The following is a 21,356-nucleotide window of genomic DNA, read 5'->3' as shown; positions in this document are numbered from 1 at the left end:
TTTTCAGAGCTAGATGCAGAAAAAAATTATATTGAATTTGCAACCTGGTCTAGGTTAATATAGATGGACTAATAGAACAAGTCCCATACACTGCGACAAGCCGAAATATTTTTTCAGAGCTAGATGCAGATAAAAATTATATTGAATTTGGAACCTGGTGGAGGTTAGTATAGATGGACTAATAAGATGGACTAATAGAACAAGTCCCACACACTGCTACAAGCCAAAATATTTTTTCAGAGCTAGACGCAGATAAAAATTATATTGAATTTGCAACCTGGTGGAGGTTAGTATAGATGGACTAATAGAACAAGTCCCACACACTGCTACAAGCCGAAATATTTTTTCAGAGCTAGATGCAGATAAAAATTATATTGAATTTGCAACCTGGTGGAGATTAGTATAGATGGACTAATAAGATGGACTAATAAAACTAGTCCCACACACTGCTACAAGCCGAAATATTTTTTCAGAGCTAGACGCAGATAAAAATTATATTGAATTTGCAACCTGGTGGAGATTAGTATAGATGGACTAATAGAACAAGTCCCACACACTGCTACAAGCCGAAATATTTTTTCAGAGCTAGGTGCAGAAAAAAATTATATTGAATTTGCAACCTGGTGGAGGTTAGTATAGATGGACTAATAGAACAAGTCCCACACACTGCTTCAAGCCAAAATATTTTTTCAGAGCTAGATGCAGAAAAAAATTATATTGAATTTGCAACCTGGTGGAGGTTAGTATAGATGGACTAATAGAACAAGTCCCACACACTGCTACAAGCCGAAATATTTTTTCAGAGCTAGATGCAGAAAAAAATTATATTGAATTTGCAACCTGGTGGAGGTTAATATAGATGGAGTAATAGAACAAGTCCTACACACTGCGACAAGCCGAAATATTTTTTCAGAGCTAGATGCAGATAAAAATTATATTGAATTTGCAACCTGGTGGAAGTTCGTATAGATGGACTAATAGAACAAGTCCCACACACTGCTACAAGCCAAAATATTTTTTCAGAGCTAGATGCAGATAAAAATTATATTGAATTTGCAACCTGGTGGAAGTTAGTATAGATGGACTAATAGAACAAGTCCCACACACTGCTACAAGCCGAAATATTTTTTCATAGCTAGATGCAGAAAAAAATTATATTGAATTTGCAACCTGGTGGAGGTTAGTATAAATGGAGTAATAGAACAAGTCCCACACACTGCTACAAGCCGAAATATTTTTTCAGAGCTAGATGCAGAAAAAAATTATATTGAATTTGCAACCTGGTCTAGGTTAATATAGATGGACTAATAGAACAAGTCCCATACACTGCGACAAGCCGAAATATTTTTTCAGAGCTAGATGCAGATAAAAATTATATTGAATTTGGAACCTGGTGGAGGTTAGTATAGATGGACTAATAAGATGGACTAATAGAACAAGTCCCACACACTGCTACAAGCCAAAATATTTTTTCAGAGCTAGACGCAGATAAAAATTATATTGAATTTGCAACCTGGTGGAGGTTAGTATAGATGGACTAATAGAACAAGTCCCACACACTGCTACAAGCCGAAATATTTTTTCAGAGCTAGATGCAGATAAAAATTATATTGAATTTGCAACCTGGTGGAGATTAGTATAGATGGACTAATAAGATGGACTAATAAAACTAGTCCCACACACTGCTACAAGCCGAAATATTTTTTCAGAGCTAGACGCAGATAAAAATTATATTGAATTTGCAACCTGGTGGAGATTAGTATAGATGGACTAATAGAACAAGTCCCACACACTGCTACAAGCCGAAATATTTTTTCAGAGCTAGGTGCAGAAAAAAATTAAATTGAATTTGCAACCTGGTGGAGGTTAGTATAGATGGAGTAATAGAACAAGTCCCACACACTGCTACAAGCCGAAATATTTTTTCAGAGCTAGATGCAGAAAAAAATTATATCGAATTTGCAACCTGGTGGAGGTTAGTATAGATGGACTAATAGAACAAGTCCCACACACTGCTACAAGCCAAAATATTTTTTCAGAGCTAGATGCAGATAAAAATTATATTGAATTTGCAACCTGGTGGCGGTTAGTATAGATGGACTAATAGAAAAAGTCCCACACACTGCTACAAGCCAAAATATTTTTTCAGAGCTAGATGCAGAAAAAAATTATATTGAATTTGCAACCTGGTGGAGGTTAGTATAGCTGGACTAATAGAACAAGTCCCACACACTGCTACAAGCCGAAATATTTTTCAGAGCTAGATGCAGAAAAAAATTATATTGAATTTGCAACCTGGTGGAGGTTAGTATAGATGGACTAATAGAACAAGTCCCACACACTGCTTCAAGCCAAAATATTTTTTCAGAGCTAGATGCAGAAAAAAATTATATTGAATTTGCAACCTGGTGGAGGTTAGTATAGATGGACTAATAGAACAAGTCCCACACACTGCTACAAGCCGAAATATTTTTTCAGAGCTAGATGCAGAAAAAAATTATATTGAATTTGCAACCTGGTGGAGGTTAATATAGATGGACTAATAGAACAAGTCCTACACACTGCGACAAGCCGAAATATTTTTTCAGAGCTAGATGCAGATAAAAATTATATTGAATTTGCAACCTGGTGGAGGTTAGTATAGATGGACTAATAAGATGGACTAATAGAACAAGTCCCACACACTGCTACAAGCCGAAATATTTTTTCAGAGCTAGATGCAGATAAAAATTATATTGAATTTGCAACCTGGTGGAGATTAGTATAGATGGACTAATAGAACAAGTCCCACACACTGCTACAAGCCGAAATATTTTTTCAGAGCTAGATGCAGAAAAAAATTATATTGAATTTGCAACCTGGTGGAGGTTAGTATAAATGGAGTAGTAGAACAAGTCCCACACACTGCTACAAGCCGAAATATTTTTTCAGAGCTAGATGCAGAAAAAAATTATATTGAATTTGCAACCTGGTGGAGGTTAATATAGATGGAGTAATAGAACAAGTCCTACACACTGCGACAAGCCGAAATATTTTTTCAGAGCTAGATGCAGATAAAAATTATATTGAATTTGCAACCTGGTGGAAGTTAGTATAGATGGACTAATAGAACAAGTCCCACACACTGCTACAAGCCAAAATATTTTTTCAGAGCTAGATGCAGATAAAAATTATATTGAATTTGCAACCTGGTGGAGATTAGTATAGATGGACTAATAGAACAAGTCCCACACACTGCTACAAGCCGAAATATTTTTTCAGAGCTAGGTGCAGAAAAAAATTAAATTGAATTTGCAACCTGGTGGAGGTTAGTATAGATGGAGTAATAGAACAAGTCCCACACACTGCTACAAGCCGAAATATTTTTTCAGAGCTAGATGCAGAAAAAAATTATATCGAATTTGCAACCTGGTGGAGGTTAGTATAGATGGACTAATAGAACAAGTCCCACACACTGCTACAAGCCAAAATATTTTTTCAGAGCTAGATGCAGATAAAAATTATATTGAATTTGCAACCTGGTGGCGGTTAGTATAGATGGACTAATAGAAAAAGTCCCACACACTGCTACAAGCCAAAATATTTTTTCAGAGCTAGATGCAGAAAAAAATTATATTGAATTTGCAACCTGGTGGAGGTTAGTATAGCTGGACTAATAGAACAAGTCCTACACACTGCGACAAGCCGAAATATTTTTTCAGAGCTAGATGCAGATAAAAATTATATTGAATTTGCAACCTGGTGGAAGTTCGTATAGATGGACTAATAGAACAAGTCCCACACACTGCTACAAGCCAAAATATTTTTTCAGAGCTAGATGCAGATAAAAATTATATTGAATTTGCAACCTGGTGGAAGTTAGTATAGATGGACTAATAGAACAAGTCCCACACACTGCTACAAGCCGAAATATTTTTTCATAGCTAGATGCAGAAAAAAATTATATTGAATTTGCAACCTGGTGGAGGTTAGTATAAATGGAGTAATAGAACAAGTCCCACACACTGCTACAAGCCGAAATATTTTTTCAGAGCTAGATGCAGAAAAAAATTATATTGAATTTGCAACCTGGTGGAGGTTAATATAGATGGACTAATAGAACAAGTCCCATACACTGCGTCAAGCCGAAATATTTTTTCAGAGCTAGATGCAGATAAAAATTATATTGAATTTGGAACCTGGTGGAGGTTAGTATAGATGGACTAATAAGATGGACTAATAGAACAAGTCCCACACACTGCTACAAGCCGAAATATTTTTTCAGAGCTAGACGCAGATAAAAATTATATTGAATTTGCAACCTGGTGGAGGTTAGTATAGATGGACTAATAGAACAAGTCCCACACACTGCTACAAGCCGAAATATTTTTTCAGAGCTAGATGCAGATAAAAATTATATTGAATTTGCAACCTGGTGGAGATTAGTATAGATGGACTAATAAGATGGACTAATAAAACTAATCCCACACACTGCTACAAGCCGAAATATTTTTTCAGAGCTAGATGCAGATAAAAATTATATTGAATTTGCAACCTGGTGGAGATTAGTATAGATGGACTAATAGAACAAGTCCCACACACTGCTACAAGCCGAAATATTTTTTCAGAGCTAGGTGCAGAAAAAAATTAAATTGAATTTGCAACCTGGTGGAGGTTAGTATAGATGGAGTAATAGAACAAGTCCCACACACTGCTACAAGCCGAAATATTTTTTCAGAGCTAGATGCAGAAAAAAATTATATCGAATTTGCAACCTGGTGGAGGTTAGTATAGATGGACTAATAGAACAAGTCCCACACACTGCTACAAGCCAAAATATTTTTTCAGAGCTAGATGCAGATAAAAATTATATTGAATTTGCAACCTGGTGGCGGTTAGTATAGATGGACTAATAGAAAAAGTCCCACACACTGCTACAAGCCAAAATATTTTTTCAGAGCTAGATGCAGAAAAAAATTATATTGAATTTGCAACCTGGTGGAGGTTAGTATAGCTGGACTAATAGAACAAGTCCCACACACTGCTACAAGCCGAAATATTTTTCAGAGCTAGATGCAGAAAAAAATTATATTGAATTTGCAACCTGGTGGAGGTTAGTATAGATGGACTAATAGAACAAGTCCCACACACTGCTTCAAGCCAAAATATTTTTTCAGAGCTAGATGCAGAAAAAAATTATATTGAATTTGCAACCTGGTGGAGGTTAGTATAGATGGACTAATAGAACAAGTCCCACACACAGCTACAAGCCGAAATATTTTTTCAGAGCTAGATGCAGAAAAAAATTATATTGAATTTGCAACCTGGTGGAGGTTAATATAGATGGAGTAATAGAACAAGTCCTACACACTGCGACAAGCCGAAATATTTTTTCAGAGCTAGATGCAGATAAAAATTATATTGAATTTGCAACCTGGTGGAAGTTCGTATAGATGGACTAATAGAACAAGTCCCACACACTGCTACAAGCCAAAATATTTTTTCAGAGCTAGATGCAGATAAAAATTATATTGAGTTTGCAACCTGGTGGAAGTTAGTATAGATGGACTAATAGAACAAGTCCCACACACTGCTACAAGCCGAAATATTTTTTCATAGCTAGATGCAGAAAAAAATTATATTGAATTTGCAACCTGGTGGAGGTTAGTATAAATGGAGTAATAGAACAAGTCCCACACAATGCTACAAGCCGAAATATTTTTTCAGAGCTAGATGCAGAAAAAAATTATATTGAATTTGCAACCTGGTCTAGGTTAATATAGATGGACTAATAGAACAAGTCCCATACACTGCGACAAGCTGAAATATTTTTTCAGAGCTAGATGCAGATAAAAATTATATTGAATTTGGAACCTGGTGGAGGTCAGTATAGATGGACTAATAAGATGGACTAATAGAACAAGTCCCACACACTGCTACAAGCCGAAATATTTTTTCAGAGCTAGACGCAGATAAAAATTATATTGAATTTGCAACCTGGTGGAGGTTAGTATAGATGGATTAATAGAACAAGTCCCACACACTGCTACAAGCCGAAATATTTTTTCAGAGCTAGATGCAGATAAAAATTATATTGAATTTGCAACCTGGTGGAGATTAGTATAGATGGACTAATAAGATGGACTAATAAAACTAGTCCCACACACTGCTACAAGCCGAAATATTTTTTCAGAGCTAGATGCAGATAAAAATTATATTGAATTTGCAACCTGGTGGAGATTAGTATAGATGGACTAATAGAACAAGTCCCACACACTGCTACAAGCCGAAATATTTTTTCAGAGCTAGGTGCAGAAAAAAATTAAATTGAATTTGCAACCTGGTGGAGGTTAGTATAGATGGAGTAATAGAACAAGTCCCACACACTGCTACAAGCCGAAATATTTTTTCAGAGCTAGATGCAGAAAAAAATTATATCGAATTTGCAACCTGGTGGAGGTTAGTATAGATGGACTAATAGAACAAGTCCCACACACTGCTACAAGCCAAAATATTTTTTCAGAGCTAGATGCAGATAAAAATTATATTGAATTTGCAACCTGGTGGCGGTTAGTATAGATGGACTAATAGAAAAAGTCCCACACACTGCTACAAGCCAAAATATTTTTTCAGAGCTAGATGCAGAAAAAAATTATATTGAATTTGCAACCTGGTGGAGGTTAGTATAGCTGGACTAATAGAACAAGTCCCACACACTGCTACAAGCCGAAATATTTTTCAGAGCTAGATGCAGAAAAAAATTATATTGAATTTGCAACCTGGTGGAGGTTAGTATAGATGGACTAATAGAACAAGTCCCACACACTGCTTCAAGCCAAAATATTTTTTCAGAGCTAGATGCAGAAAAAAATTATATTGAATTTGGAACCTGGTGGAGGTTAGTATAGATGGACTAATAGAACAAGTCCCACACACTGCTACAAGCCGAAATATTTATTCAGAGCTAGATGCAGATAAAAATTATATTGAATTTGCAACCTGGTGGAGGTTAGTATAGATAGACTAATAGAAAAAGTCCCACACACTGCTACAAGCCGAAATATTTTTTCAGAGCTAGAAGCAGAAAAAAATTATATTGAATTTGCAACCTGGTGGAGGTTAGTATAAATGGAGTAGTAGAACAAGTCCCACACACTGCTACAAGCCGAAATATTTTTTCAGAGCTAGATGCAGAAAAAAATTATATTGAATTTGCAACCTGGTGGAGGTTAATATAGATAGACTAATAGAACAAGTCCTACACACTGCGACAAGCCGAAATATTTTTTCAGAGCTAGATGCAGATAAAAATTATATTGAATTTGCAACCTGGTGGAGGTTAGTTTAGATGGACTAATAAGATGGACTAATAGAACAAGTCCCACACACTGCTATAAGCCGAAATATTTTTTCAGAGCTAGATGCAGATAAAAATTATATTGAATTTGCAACCTGGTGGAGGTTAGTATAGATGGACTAATAGAACAAGTCCCACACACTGCTACAAGCCGAAATATTTTTTCATAGCTAGATGCAGAAAAAAATTATATTGAATTTGCAGCCTGGTGGAGGTTAATATAGATGGACTAATAGAACAAGTCCCACACACTGCGACAAGCCGAAATATTTTTTCAGAGCAAGATGCAGCTAAAAATGATATTGAATTTGCAACCTGGTGGAGGTTAGTATAGATGGACTAATAGAACAAGTCCCACACACTGCTACAAGCCGAAATATTTTTTCAGAGCTAGATGCAGATAAAAATTATATTGAATTTGCAACCTGGTGGAGGTTAGTATAGATGGACTAATAGAACAAGTCCCACACACTGCTACAAGCCAAAATATTTTTTCAGAGCTAGATGCAGAAAAAATTATATTGAATTTGCAACCTGGTGGAGGTTAGTAGAGATGGACTAATAGAATAAGTCCCACACACTGCTTCAAGCCAAAATATTTTTTCAGAGCTAGATGTAGAAAAAAATTATATTGAATTTGCAACTTAGTGGAGGTTAGTATAGATGGACTAATAGAACAAGTCCCACACACTGCTACAAGCCGAAATATTTATTCAGAGCTAGATGCAGATAAAAATAAAATTGAATTTGCAACCTGGTGGAGGTTAGTATAGATAGACTAATAGAACAAGTCCCACACACTGCTACAAGCCAAAATATTTTTTCAGAGCTAGATGCAGAAAAAAATTATATTGAATTTGCAACCTGGTGGAGGTTAGTAGGTTAGTATAGATGGACTAATAGAACAAGTCCCACACACTGCTACAAGCCAAAATATTTTTTCAGAGCTAGATGCAGAAAAAAATTATATTGAACTTGCAACCTGGTGGAGGTTAATATAGATGGACTAATAGAACAAGTCCCACACACTGCTACAAGCCGAAATATTTTTTCAGAGCTAGATGCAGAAAAAAATTATATTGAATTTGCAACCTGGTGGAGGTTAGTATAGATGGACCAATAGAACAAGTCCCACACACTGCTACAAGCCGAAATATTTTTTCAGAGCTAGATGCAGATAAAAATTATATTGAATTTGCAACCTGGTGGAGATTATTATAGATGGACTAATAAGATGGACTAATAAAACAAGTCCCACACACTGCTACAAGCCGAAATATTTTTTCAGAGCTAGATGCAGATAAAAATTATATTGAATTTGCAACCTGGTGGAGGTTAGTATAGATGGACTAATAGAACAAGTCCCACACACTGCTACAAGTCGAAATATTTTTTCAGAGCTAGATGCAGAAAAAAATTTAATTGAATTTGCAACCTGGTGGAGGTTTGTATAGATGGAGTAATAGAACAAGTCCCACACACTGCTACAAGCCAAAATATTTTTTCAGAGCTAGATGCAGAAAAAAATTATATTGAATTTGCAACCTGATGGAGGTTAGTATAGATGGACTAATAGAACAAGTCCCACACACTGCTACAAGCCGAAATATTTTTCAGAGCTAGATGCAGATAAAAATGATATTGAATTTGCAACCTGGTGGCGGTTAGTATAGATGGACTAATAGAACAAGTCCCACACACTGCTACAAGCCAAAATATTTTTTCAGAGCTAGATGCATAAAAAAATTATATTGAATTTGCAACCTGGTGGAGGTTAGTATAGCTGGACTAATAGAACAAGTCCCACACACTGCTACAAGCCGAAATATTTTTCAGAGCTAGATGCAGAAAAAAATTATATTGAATTTGCAACCTGGTGGAGGTTAGTATAGATGGACTAATAGAACAAGTCCCACACACTGCTTCAAGACAAAATATTTTTTCAGAGCTAGATGCAGAAAAAAATTATATTGAATTTGCAACCTGGTGGAGGTTAGTATAGATGGACTAATAGAACAAGTCCCACACACTGCTACAAGCCGAAATATTTATTCAGAGCTTGATGCAGATAAAAATTATATTGAATTTGTAACCTGGTGGAGGTTAGTATAGATAGACTAATAGAACAAGTCCCACACACTGCTACAAGCCGAAATATTTTTTCAGAGCTAGATGCAGAAAAAAATTATATTGAATTTGCAACCTGGTGGAGGTTAGTATAAATGGAGTAGTAGAACAAGTCCCACACACTGCTACAAGCCGAAATATTTTTTCAGAGCTAGATGCAGAAAAAAATTATATTGAATTTGCAACCTGGTGGAGGTTAATATAGATGGACTAATAGAACAAGTCCCACACACTGCGACAAGCCGAAATATTTTTTCAGAGCTAGATGCAGATAAAAATTATATTGAATTTGCAACCTGGTGAAGGTTAGTATAGATGGACTAATAAGATGGACTAATAGAACAAGTCCCACACACTGCTACAAGCCGAAATATTTTTTCAGAGCTAGATGCAGATAAAAATTATATTGAATTTGCAACCTGGTGGAGGTTAGTATAGATGGACTAATAGAACAAGTCTCACACACTGCTACAAGCCGAAATATTTTTTCATAGCTAGATGCAGAAAAAAATTATATTGAATTTGCAACCTGGTGGAGGTTAATATAGATGGACTAATAGAACAAGTCCCACACACTGCGACAAGCCGAAATATTTTTTCAGAGCTAGATGCAGCTAAAAATTATATTGAATTTGCAACCTGGTGGAGGTTAGTATAGATGGACTAATAGAACAATTCCCACACACTGCTACAAGCCGAAATATTTTTTCAGAGCTAGATGCAGATAAAAATTATATTGAATTTGCAACCTGGTGGAGGTTAGTATAGATGGACTAATAGAATAAGTCCCACACACTGCTACAAGCCAAAATATTTTTTCAGAGCTAGATGCAGAAAAAAATTATATTGAATTTGCAACTTGGTGGAGGTTAGTATAGATGGACTAATAGAACAAGTCCCACACACTGCTACAAGCCGAAATATTTATTCAGAGCTAGATGCAGATAAAAATTAAATTGAATTTGCAACCTGGTGGAGGTTAGTATAGATAGAGTAATAGAGCAAGTCCCACACACTGCTACAAGCCGAAATATTTTTTCAGAGCTAGATGCAGCTAAAAATTATATTGAATTTGCAACCTGGTGGAGGTTAGTATAGATGGACTAATAGAACAAGTCCCACACACTGCTACAAGCCGAAATATTCATTCAGAGCTAGATGCAGATAAATATTAAATTGAATTTGCAACCTGGTGGAGGTTAGTATAGATAGAGTAATAGAACAAGTCCCACACACTGCTACAAGCCGAAATATTTTTTCAGAGCTAGATGCAGAAAAAAATTATATTGAATTTGCAACCTGGTGGAGGTTAGTATAGATGGACTAATAGAATGATGCTATGCCCAAAAGGTTTTACTTCACTAGGTGCAGTAAAAAAATTGGAATTCTATACACAGTGTAAGGCAGCGCTACTTATTATCCTGGGGGATACTCGCTTCGCTGCGTCAAATCAATGCACACCAGCCATATTTTTCGGTATTTCTCAACTCAGCAGTTTATTAACTTCATAAACTGCTGATCACTCAGTCCATCTTAGTGATCACCGACAGACTGATAAAGTCCACGAGCCCAAGTGGCAGACCGGCCCACTTGGCTCTAATTACAGCCTTCCGCAAGTTAATACTAAACAATGTCCATGTAAATGTCCATAACACAAAAGTATTACCTTTTGCCGGTTTCAGCTGTAATAGTCTATTTCATACGCCACCACTGTGGCTTCACGGCTTACCACACGTGGTCTCCAGCCGTTACTCCCGTCCAAGGCTTACTGGCATATTGCACATTTCATATCCAGGCTTCACCCTCCAGGACGCTTGTGTGGCACTCCGAGGCTTACTGGCATCCCCCACACTCTCACACAGGGATCCAGGCTTCACCTCCACCGGAGTCCACCAGGCCTCTAGTGTGGTACTCCGAGGCTTACTGGCATCCCCCACACTCTCACACAGGGATCCAGGCTTCACCTCCACCGGAGTCCACCAGGCCCCTCCAGGCCTCACACGAGCGGTGTTCCCCCACACACACACAGGGAACAGCCTCGTGCCTGACACACGTTGCCCACACAGGAGCTCCCAACACACAGGAACTCCTGCACACCAGAACACACCCACACAGGAACACACAGGGTTTATATATCTTGCAGCACACACACAGATAGGACCTTAACTGATGTCACAGTCATGTGTCCACACCCTCTGTGTGCATAAGGACCTGTGTGATGTCACGGTCATGTGACCAGTCAGTTATAGGGGAAGGTACATGGTCATTCAAAACACACTGAACCATTAAAGGGATGTCTGCTACATCACATATTCCCCCCCCTCTGTTCAAACTTGTGGGGTTGAACACATAATATACACAAACATTCTATATCCTACAGTTCACACTGAGATCATGCACTGGACCCTTGCGTTGTCCAGCCCCTGGAACATTAGTCATTGACATTCGCCCACTCCTTAGGGACCTACCATCTGTCAATGTCATCGACTCCGTCAAGTCACATTTCCGGGTCGTAAACTCTTCAGACTTCCCCCGCTCCCAGCGGCTCCCCCGCTCCCAGCGGTCAGTCGTAACCTTGTCAGGTCTCCCCCGCTCCCAGCGGTCAGTCGAAACCCTACCAGGTCTCCCCCGCTCCCAGCGGTCAATACAACAGTGTGACTCTACATAGTTCCGTCCTCTATTGGGTCGATTGTATGGGCCACTCAACCCTGAGTCACTGGAGATCTCACTACCTCCAAACCCACTCCCAGGACATCTTGAAAGGTCCCTAACCTCAGCTGCTCTGATATTTAGGGAGCCCTTTCTCTGTCTGGTCTCACACTTTCTAGACGGCTGCCTTCTTCTGCTGCTCAGATGATGCTGTCTATCCACTCGCAGTCTAGCGAGATTCAACTTTTCCACCTCTCGCAGGTAGGTCACTTGGTACTCCACCAGCATGCTCATATCTGCAAGACTTTCTTTCGTTCCTACAGCGTAGAACGACACCATGCCGTCTTCATCCGGCATCCAGTCCCGACGATCACGTGGACTGCTTACTTTTACCACACCAGACTTTTTCACCATCATCTGCATGGCTCGGCCATTTCTCCCAATGAGCTCTCTCACCAGAACACGAGGCACCCGGATGACCTCTTCTCGCAGACTGTGAGCCTTTCTCATCAGCTCCAGTTGTCTAGCGGCTTGCTCCGTCTTCAACCGGAAAAACCGCTTCGTGCGAATACATCGCCAATGTAAGTCACTCAGGATCGCCACCCTCTTCACTGTGACTTCAATTGTGGACAGGACCACCAGCTGTCTAGCCTCTGAGGTCAAGTACACCTTACAGGCTCCCACGGCCTTCTTAAACTCCTCATGCATGAACTCACGGGTGCATTCTTCCCTCAAGTCCTCGGGTACATCTACGAGGCACTTGTACCGAGACATTTCGGTCTCATCAGTGGTTTCCAGACGATCAACCAGCTCAGGTTTCAGGGACAACTGACTTCCAGCTTCTTCATCCTGGAAGCTTCCCCTGAGCTGACTCACAGCTACAACTTCACAACTTTTCATCTTGACCACCTCCACTTCACCTTTATCTTCCATCACCATACTCTTAGCTTTCCTCAGGTCCACCTTCTCATGGTCTAAGGGAGTAAGTGCAACTTGTTTGCCTTTTCCCTTCTCCAAGGAGACCTCGTTCACCACGTGACACTGTGATAGGCGACCTTTGAGCTCTAAGACTTCTCCTTCCAGCTCAGTTACTCGCCTCTCAGCAGTCCATCTCTGAAGCTCTTCCTGCTGCAACTGCTCTTCCAGCAGCAGAGCTCTCTCAGACCTCTCCGTCTCCAATGCGCCCACTCGGCTCTCAATAGCCAGTCTCTCACGCTTCTCTTGCGTCCACTGGACTTGAAGCAACTCCTTGAGCTGCTTGATCTCGTCTCCGACATCCACCGAATCCTCCGAGCCCACATCACTCGAGGAGGTATTTGCTTCATACCTCCCATCACCAGCGGTCAACTCCTGGCCCTGGTCTGTGGCTTTTCCGATGGACTCCTCCATCTTCTCTCGCTCAGCTTCCATCTTGCTGACTGTTTCCTTAAGGTACGTCTCCGCCTTCTGGAGAGTATCACAGGACATCTGTAGCTCCTTCACCTGAGCTTCAGGATCTAGGGTCTTTTCCCGGAGATCATCATTCTCCTCACGGATATCTTGCAGAGTGGTCTCAACCACTTGGCGCTCTTGCTCTGCACCCGCCTTATCCTCCTCTAGTTTTTCTTTCACCTTGAGGACATCCTCATAATCTCTCTTACTCTGTTGCAGTTCCCTACTGCGTTCACCACACTCCTTCTTGGAGTCACACAGCTCCTGGTTGAGCTGTTTGCGCAGTCGTTCTAGGATTTGTTCACGTCCAGAAACACCATCCTGCCGCGCCTCCTTCTCAAGCTTCAACTGCAAAACCTCTTCCTTGATTTTGCAGCGGTCCTCTTTAATTGCATGGAACATCTCCTTCCACTGGACAACTTCCTCGTTGCTTCCCTTCAGATCTCACTGCAGGTTCCTCACAACCTGGCATACCCTCTGCCGTTCAGACACCAGGATCCGCTGGTCTGAGGACACGTTCTCCAGGTACGTCACCTCCTCTTCTGCCTCTGAAGGAGGATCCACACTTGAAACAATGGCACACACCATTACATTTTCTTTACTTTCACTCTCAGCAAAGAGTACAGGAGCAACCTTTTTGTGGCCCCTGCGCCGTCTACGACGAGAGGTGGACTCTCTCCCGTCGTCTAGCCCCTCCTGACTGACCTCTCCTTCTACTTCCGTAGTGTCACCGTCAGCTATGGGGTCTGTGTCACTTCCCATGGTGTTGTGGACTACCAGGTCACCTCCCACTTTGACTTCACCCCCTTCCACTGGAGCTACCCCGTTATCAACGGTCACCTTGTCATTTTTAGGAGGTACCCACCCACAATCATCAACAATTTCCAGTTTTCTACACTCCACACTCTTGTGAAAATCCGCCCCTTTTTAGACTCCGCCCCCTTTTTAACAACCACACCTGTAAGGGAATTTTTACACAAAACATCAGCGACAGTCTTAGGACTCAGTTCACAAGATCTCTTACCACCTCCCCGGGCACTCTGGTACAACACAGGCACCCCCGGAGAGTCCATAGAATGGTCCACTGCCGCCATTCTATACGGTGCCCACAGCTTCTGCGGTTCCCACACCATGTCCAGTAAGAGTTTCTCAAATACCTGCTCTGGTCCCAACCGGCCCTTCAAACGCTCAATAGCTCCAGACACCTCTGCTGCTTTGCTCACAGCCATCACGGTACACTGTTCACACTTGAACTTCACCGCTGTCCCCGAAAAAATTTTCGTGGCCCCGCCGAGCCACCGCAAAACAGGATTTGAGTGCGATGTCAATCTTTGCAACCCCGCCGAGTTGCAGCAAGATGCTTTGAACTTCGTGAGCCCTGCCGAGCCACAGCAAACCAGGTTTGAGTTCGACGACAACCTTCGCAACCCCGCCGAGTTGCAGCAAGATGCTTTGACTTTCATGAGCCCCGCCGAGCCACAGCAAACCAGGTTTGAGTGCAACGACGACCTTCATAACCCCGCCGAGTTGCAGCCACATGCTCCACCACACTCGTCGACCTGTATAGTTGCTCCCAGCAACCAGACTGCAATTGCCCCTAGCAACCAGACTGCAACTGCTCCCAGCAACCAGACTGCAGAGTGCCCCTAGCAACCAGACTGCAGTTGCCCCTAGCAACCAGACTGCAGCTGCCCCTAGCAACCAGACTGCTGTTGCCCGCATTCTCCACCACATGTAAGGCAGCGCTACTTATTATCCTGGGGGATACTCGCTTCGCTGCGTCAAATTAATGCACACCAGCCATATTTTTCGGTATTTCTCAACTAAGCAGTTTATTAACTTCATAAACTGCTGATCACTCAGTCCATCTTAGTGGTCACCGACACACTGATAAAGTCCACGAGCCCAAGTGGCAGACCGGCCCACTTGGCTCTAATTACAGCCTTCCGCAAGGTAATACTAAACAATGTCCATGTAAATGTCCATAACACAAAAGTATTACCTTTTGCCGGTTTCAGCTGTAGTAGTCCATTTCATACACCACCACTGTGGCTTCACGGCTTACCACACGTGGTCTCAAGCCATTACTCCCGTCCAAGGCTTACTGGCATATTGCACATTTCATATCCAGGCTTCACCCTCCAGGACGTTTGTGTGGCACTCTGAGGCTTACTGGCATCCCCCACACTCTCACACAGGGATCCAGGCTTCACCTCCACCGGAGTCCACCAGGCCTCTTGTGTGGCACTCCGAGGCTTACTGGCATCCCCCACACTCTCACACAGGGATCCAGGCTTCACCTCCACCGGAGTCCACCAGGCCACTCCAGGCCTCACATGAGCGGTGTTCCCCCACACACACACAGGGAACAGCCTCGTGCCTGACACACGGTGCCCACACAGGAGCTCCCAACACACAGGAACTCCTACACACCAGAACACACCCACACAGGAACACACAGGGTTTATATATCTTGCAGCACACACACAGATAGGACCTTAACTGATGTCACAGTCATGTGTCCACACCCTCTGTGTGCATAAGGACCTGTGTGATGTCACGGTCATGTGACCAGTCAGTTAAAGGGGAAGGTACATGGTCATTCAAAACACACTGAACCATTAAAGGGATGTCTGCTACATCACAACAGGTGGTGTAGCTTGCAACACAGATAGGCTGCTCCACTGACTAACAAACACTGCAAGAGGCCAAAAAGGATTTGCTTTGCTAGATTTAGCCATGATAGGAACTGATGTAACCTAGCCCTCAAAAGGACTGCAATTACAATTAGTCTTTACTCCCAACCTATCTATTTAAGAGCACAGACCTGCCTGATAAAAGTGATAGGAACTGATGTAACCTAGCCTTGAAAAGGACTGCAATTGCATTTGGATTTGGGAGTGCAGATTTTTCTGGATTTCTTGTGGTTTGAGCCACGTGTCTTTGTGGCATTTTGGAGTACAGAACCTTTTGGATCAGATTTATCCTTTGCTCTACGCTGAGCACTTACTTTAGGGTTTCCATTTAAATCTACAAAATATGCAATTCGGATGAAGCCTCCAATGGATCCATTACCTAATGAGGCAGCAGAATTACTCTGGACTCTGTGTGGCTTCTATTCAGCGGTTTCTGGCTTTTCAGAAGTGCACACAATTGTGACCAACCATGCTTTTATGCACGCCTAGAAAGATGGACACCGCCGGATCATAGGCCAGGCAGAGTCCACAGTATCTCCATCTGCTTCATTATAGGGAATCTTATGCCAGGGATTGCATCTGAATAACGTATTTCAGAGATTTACATGGAAACCTCAGTGTAAGAGCTTAGCCTAGGGCGCAGGATAAATGTAAGCAGAGTTTTTCCAAAAACAAGTTTTTGAATCACCATATTTTGAGAGCTATAATTTTTCTATATTTCTGCCAACAGTCATTTTAGGTCTTGTTTTTGTTTTTTTGCGGAACAAGTTAACATTCTTATTGGTGCTATAGTAACTCAGAGATTGTTTTTTTTTTTGTTTTTTTTTTTTTAATACCGTTCCGCATATCTTAAAAGTGAAAGGCAGCTTTATTCTTTGGGTCAGTACAATTACAGCGATACCACATTTTTATAATTTTTTATGTTTTGGCGCTTCTGCACAAAAAACTATTTTATTGAAAAAATATTGTTTTTCCATCGCTTTATTCTGAGAGCTGTAACTTTTTTATTTTTCCACTGATGGAGCTGTTTGGTGGCTTGTTTTTTTGTGGGACAAGATGACGTCAGCGATACTATTTTTATTTACATTCGTCTTTTTCGTGTTTTACTCCACTTTTTTACAGCAGTATGATGAAAAACCATAGCTTGCCACATTTTTATTTTTTATTTTTTACAGCGTTCATTGTAGGGGTTAACTATTGTGACCGTTTTATACCAAATATGTGTACTTTTTTTGCTTATTTATTTTTTTACATAAAAATATGTATTTATGTGTATAATATATATATCTATAGATATTTATTTAGATAGATAGATAAATATTATTTTGTAATTTTTTAAAAAATATTTTTATAATTTTTTTTTCTTTTTTTTTACATTTTTAAACTTTCTTTACTTAGTTCCTCTATGGGACTTTCACTTTTTTCACTTTGATCGCTGGTATAAAGCATTGCAATGCCTAATACCTGTCAATGATACACTGACAGAAGCTTGTTAAACCATGCTCTGAGCATAGTCTAAGAGGCCTTCAGCAGCTTGGTAACCCAGGGTTGTCATGACGACTTTAAGTCTCCATGGTCACAAACAGGCCTCCGTGATGACATCATGGGGGCGCCGATCTGAAGGGAGAGGGAGCACCGTCCCTTTCCCAGGTCCTAAATGTTGCAATTGCTTTCGTTCACAGCATTTAGGAGGTTAAACAACCAGGGGCAGTGCTGGCACTGTCCCTTGCTGCTTTTTCAGGAGCTCCTCTGTCAGCATTGCCGAGCTCCTATGGTGATCATGCTGATTGACTGACCAATCATAGCGCTCTGAGGGGACCGATAACATGGATCCCTGCACCTCTTTCCATGCCACTCAGCTGTCAGTGACAGCTGTCAGCATGGAACTGTTACGTTGCTGGATTAGCATTGGTATGGGTGTTGAGAACAAGTTGATATTTTACATAGGGGAATATGGTGATTGAGAAGTGTTTGTCTGAGTTGAGGACAAACCCTTTAAATAAAGTCCAATTTAATATAGATATTAGTGATGCTAATACTCTCTCGGCAACTATTTCTGGGATGCTCGAGCGGGAGCTTGAGTCCCTGCCCTGCATGTTTGGTGCTCTTTAGACAGCCAATTAACATGCAGGAATTGCCTGCCACGCACTGTAATGCTGTAGCCATGTTGGTTGTGGCATTACAGTGATTGGCTGGCCGCATAGTGTTATCAGGTCCATATAAGACCTGGTGACCCTATGCTCGTCACAGTCTACCCCGGAAACAGGCAGAGTAGGGAGAGGTGCTGCTGAGTGAGGGACAGAATTGGTGGTTTATTAGTTAGGTATAGGTATTCCACAGCAAGATATATATCCATCTGAACTAACAGTCCTTCTGAGGACTATTCCAGCTGCATATATTACTGGTGGTAGCAGGAGTTAAGCAGGCAGAGTTTGTGTACACTGTATACAGCACAATAGGGTCCATTGCACGTTCTGTCTGCTGCTGTTACAGATATCCATTGCCCTAGATATAAAGGCTAATTCTTTTGCTCGTAATCCTGATTATTTTCTTAAAAAATAATACAGCACACCATTTTTTTATTGTATTCGCATTTCTGTATTGTGAAAGCAGAGAAACTTGTCCATCATCAGACATGATCCCATATTACAGCCGTAATAATCGTGACATTTTTTGGAGCGTGCCAAATATTACACTCCAGTTAAAGTCTGCCAGTTATGTGTTGTTCAACCTATATATTATATAGTCTGGTAGTTGTGTGTTGTTCCAAACTATTCACACTTGGTCGCTGACTATTACCATACTACAATGCCAGTGCCTAAAACCGTGGTCATCAGACGTGATCCCATATTACTGTGGTAATAATCCTGAAATTTTTGGGAGCGTGTCAAATATACCCCATTTAAAGTCTGGTAGTTGTGTGTGGTTCCAAACTATTCACACTTGGTCACTGACAAATACCATACTACAAGGCCAGTGCCTAAAACCGTGGTCATCAGACTTGATCCCATATTACTACGGTAATAAACCTGAAATTTTTGGGAGCATGTCAAATATTATACTCCATTTAGAGTCTGCCAGTTGTGTGTTGTTCCAAACTATTTACACTTGGTCGCTGACCAATACCATACTACAATGCCAGTGCCTAAAACCGTAGTCATCAGACATGTTCCCATGTTACTGAGGGAATAATCCTGAATTTTTTGGGAGCGTGTCGCATATTATACTCCATTTAAAGTCTGGTAGTTGTGTGTTCCAAACTATTCACACTTGGTTGCTGACCAATACCATACTACAAGGCAAGTGCTTAAAACCGTGGTCATCAGACGTGATCCCATATTTCTCAAACTAATATTAAAAAGATAGATTAAATAGAGGAGGCGCTGGTAGGCTGTTCACTTACAGTAGCTGCGAATTTATAGACAGAGAACCACTATGTGTCTGTAAGTGTGTGTAGATAAACAGTTTTGTTTTAAATTCGCGCCTAGACAGTAGTGAGACGGACTCAGAATCTGAGGTGAAAGGTTATTCTTTATTTAGAATTATAAAATGTTTTTGGTTCTTGGTTAAAAATATTTCTCTTATAAAATACAGCGTTTAAAAATCACAGTTTCCAATTTACAATATAAAAAATATATATATAGAGGTTATGCTCTTGGTTGTTCGTAGGAAGTGGTTGTTTGTTTGCTCAGAGGTGGAGGACCTGTAGAGAAAAGATTAGGTTATTTAGGTCTGATTTGGAGGGTACTTGTCTATGGTAATGAGAATGTTGCTTTTTAAGTACCTGGTGTGGTAATTCAATGGGTCGTTGATTGTAGACGGAGTGCCGAATCCACGGGCTCCTGTAGTAGGCTCTGTAGTATAAATGTAGAGATTAATATCTCAAGTGATAGTGCTTATTTAGGGGTTCTGGTAAGTAGTATCTAGTAGATTAAGTACCTGTATGGGTTGGTAGTAGGTGTTTTAATGCAGTCCAAGCCTTAGGTTGCTTGGTTGGTGATAGACGAGCTTTAGAGAGCTTGCTGCTCAAGTAGATGTTCCTTTTTAGAGGGTTATACAATATATGTTAGAAGAGGTGAGGCGTTGCTGTTGAAACGCGTTGGAAATTGTCCTATTCCAGCTCAGTAGACGCAAACAGGCCTCCGTACCACGTGTGTCATGTGCTACCACTTGCACCTACTGACACTCAGTGTCTTCAGCTCCTTTGTGAGAAACTAATGTTTGGGCAGCCAGTCTACCAAATAAAATTCCTGAGATGGAAATTGTGGATGGCTTCGCTTCTGGTACTAGGTGCTAATAACAAACCATGGCGTGTCACAATTCACTGGAAATATTCGTGGCTGATTGGAGACAAGCTCATTCCCACAGAAAAGTACCAGTGTCACGGAGCGACAAGGGGATGTCCAGCGGACAGCACAACTCACAGATGCAATGGGAGATAGAGGGGGGGAGGAGGGCCCTAGTGGTAGGGAACAAGGGAAGGGTACACCTCCTGACACCTGTGTCTGTCCCTAAGCTCCTCTATTGTCCCTAGATGGGTCCTTTCCCCCGTGAACGATCACGTGCCAAAGCCTTTGCTGATCTGGGACTTTACCTGGCTAGTGCGCAGGCCAGCGAGACATTAGTCTCACCACTACAATAGGACAACACAAGGAAGGGAAGACAAGCAATGTGAAGATAACAGCATAAAATACATTTATCTCTCCAACAGAAAACTTCACCACTGCAATAGCAACGAACACCACAGCTTCTCCAGAGACTGGCTCCTTCAAAGCGGTCATGGATCATGTGGCTATTTAAAGGGAGATGGGAGTGGCACCAACCAACATCAGCTGACTGCTAACAAAAGGCTGCCAGCAAGAGACTAACATTAACTCTTGCTAGACCAAAAGGAAAAAATTACATTTAAATTACAGCACAACCAGAGCTGCCACGAATTTCCAAATTATTTATGACAACCAGCAAGGTAAGGAGATGGTGGCCTCTATCATCATGAAGGAGTTTGCTCATTGCCTAAGAGACCGACCACTGCTGCTGTCTACCCTGTGAACATTGTGTTGAAGCTTGATTCACCCAGGACCTGCAATCCTCTGCATCGGGAGGATGTGTTCCGTCCC

Source organism: Phyllobates terribilis, unplaced genomic scaffold, assembly GCF_046119375.1.
Source record: "Phyllobates terribilis strain yellow unplaced genomic scaffold, ASM4611937v1 Scaffold_1__5_contigs__length_1240528914, whole genome shotgun sequence".
Classification (NCBI taxonomy): Eukaryota; Metazoa; Chordata; class Amphibia; order Anura; family Dendrobatidae; genus Phyllobates; species Phyllobates terribilis.
This window is presented reverse-complemented; position numbering follows the sequence as displayed.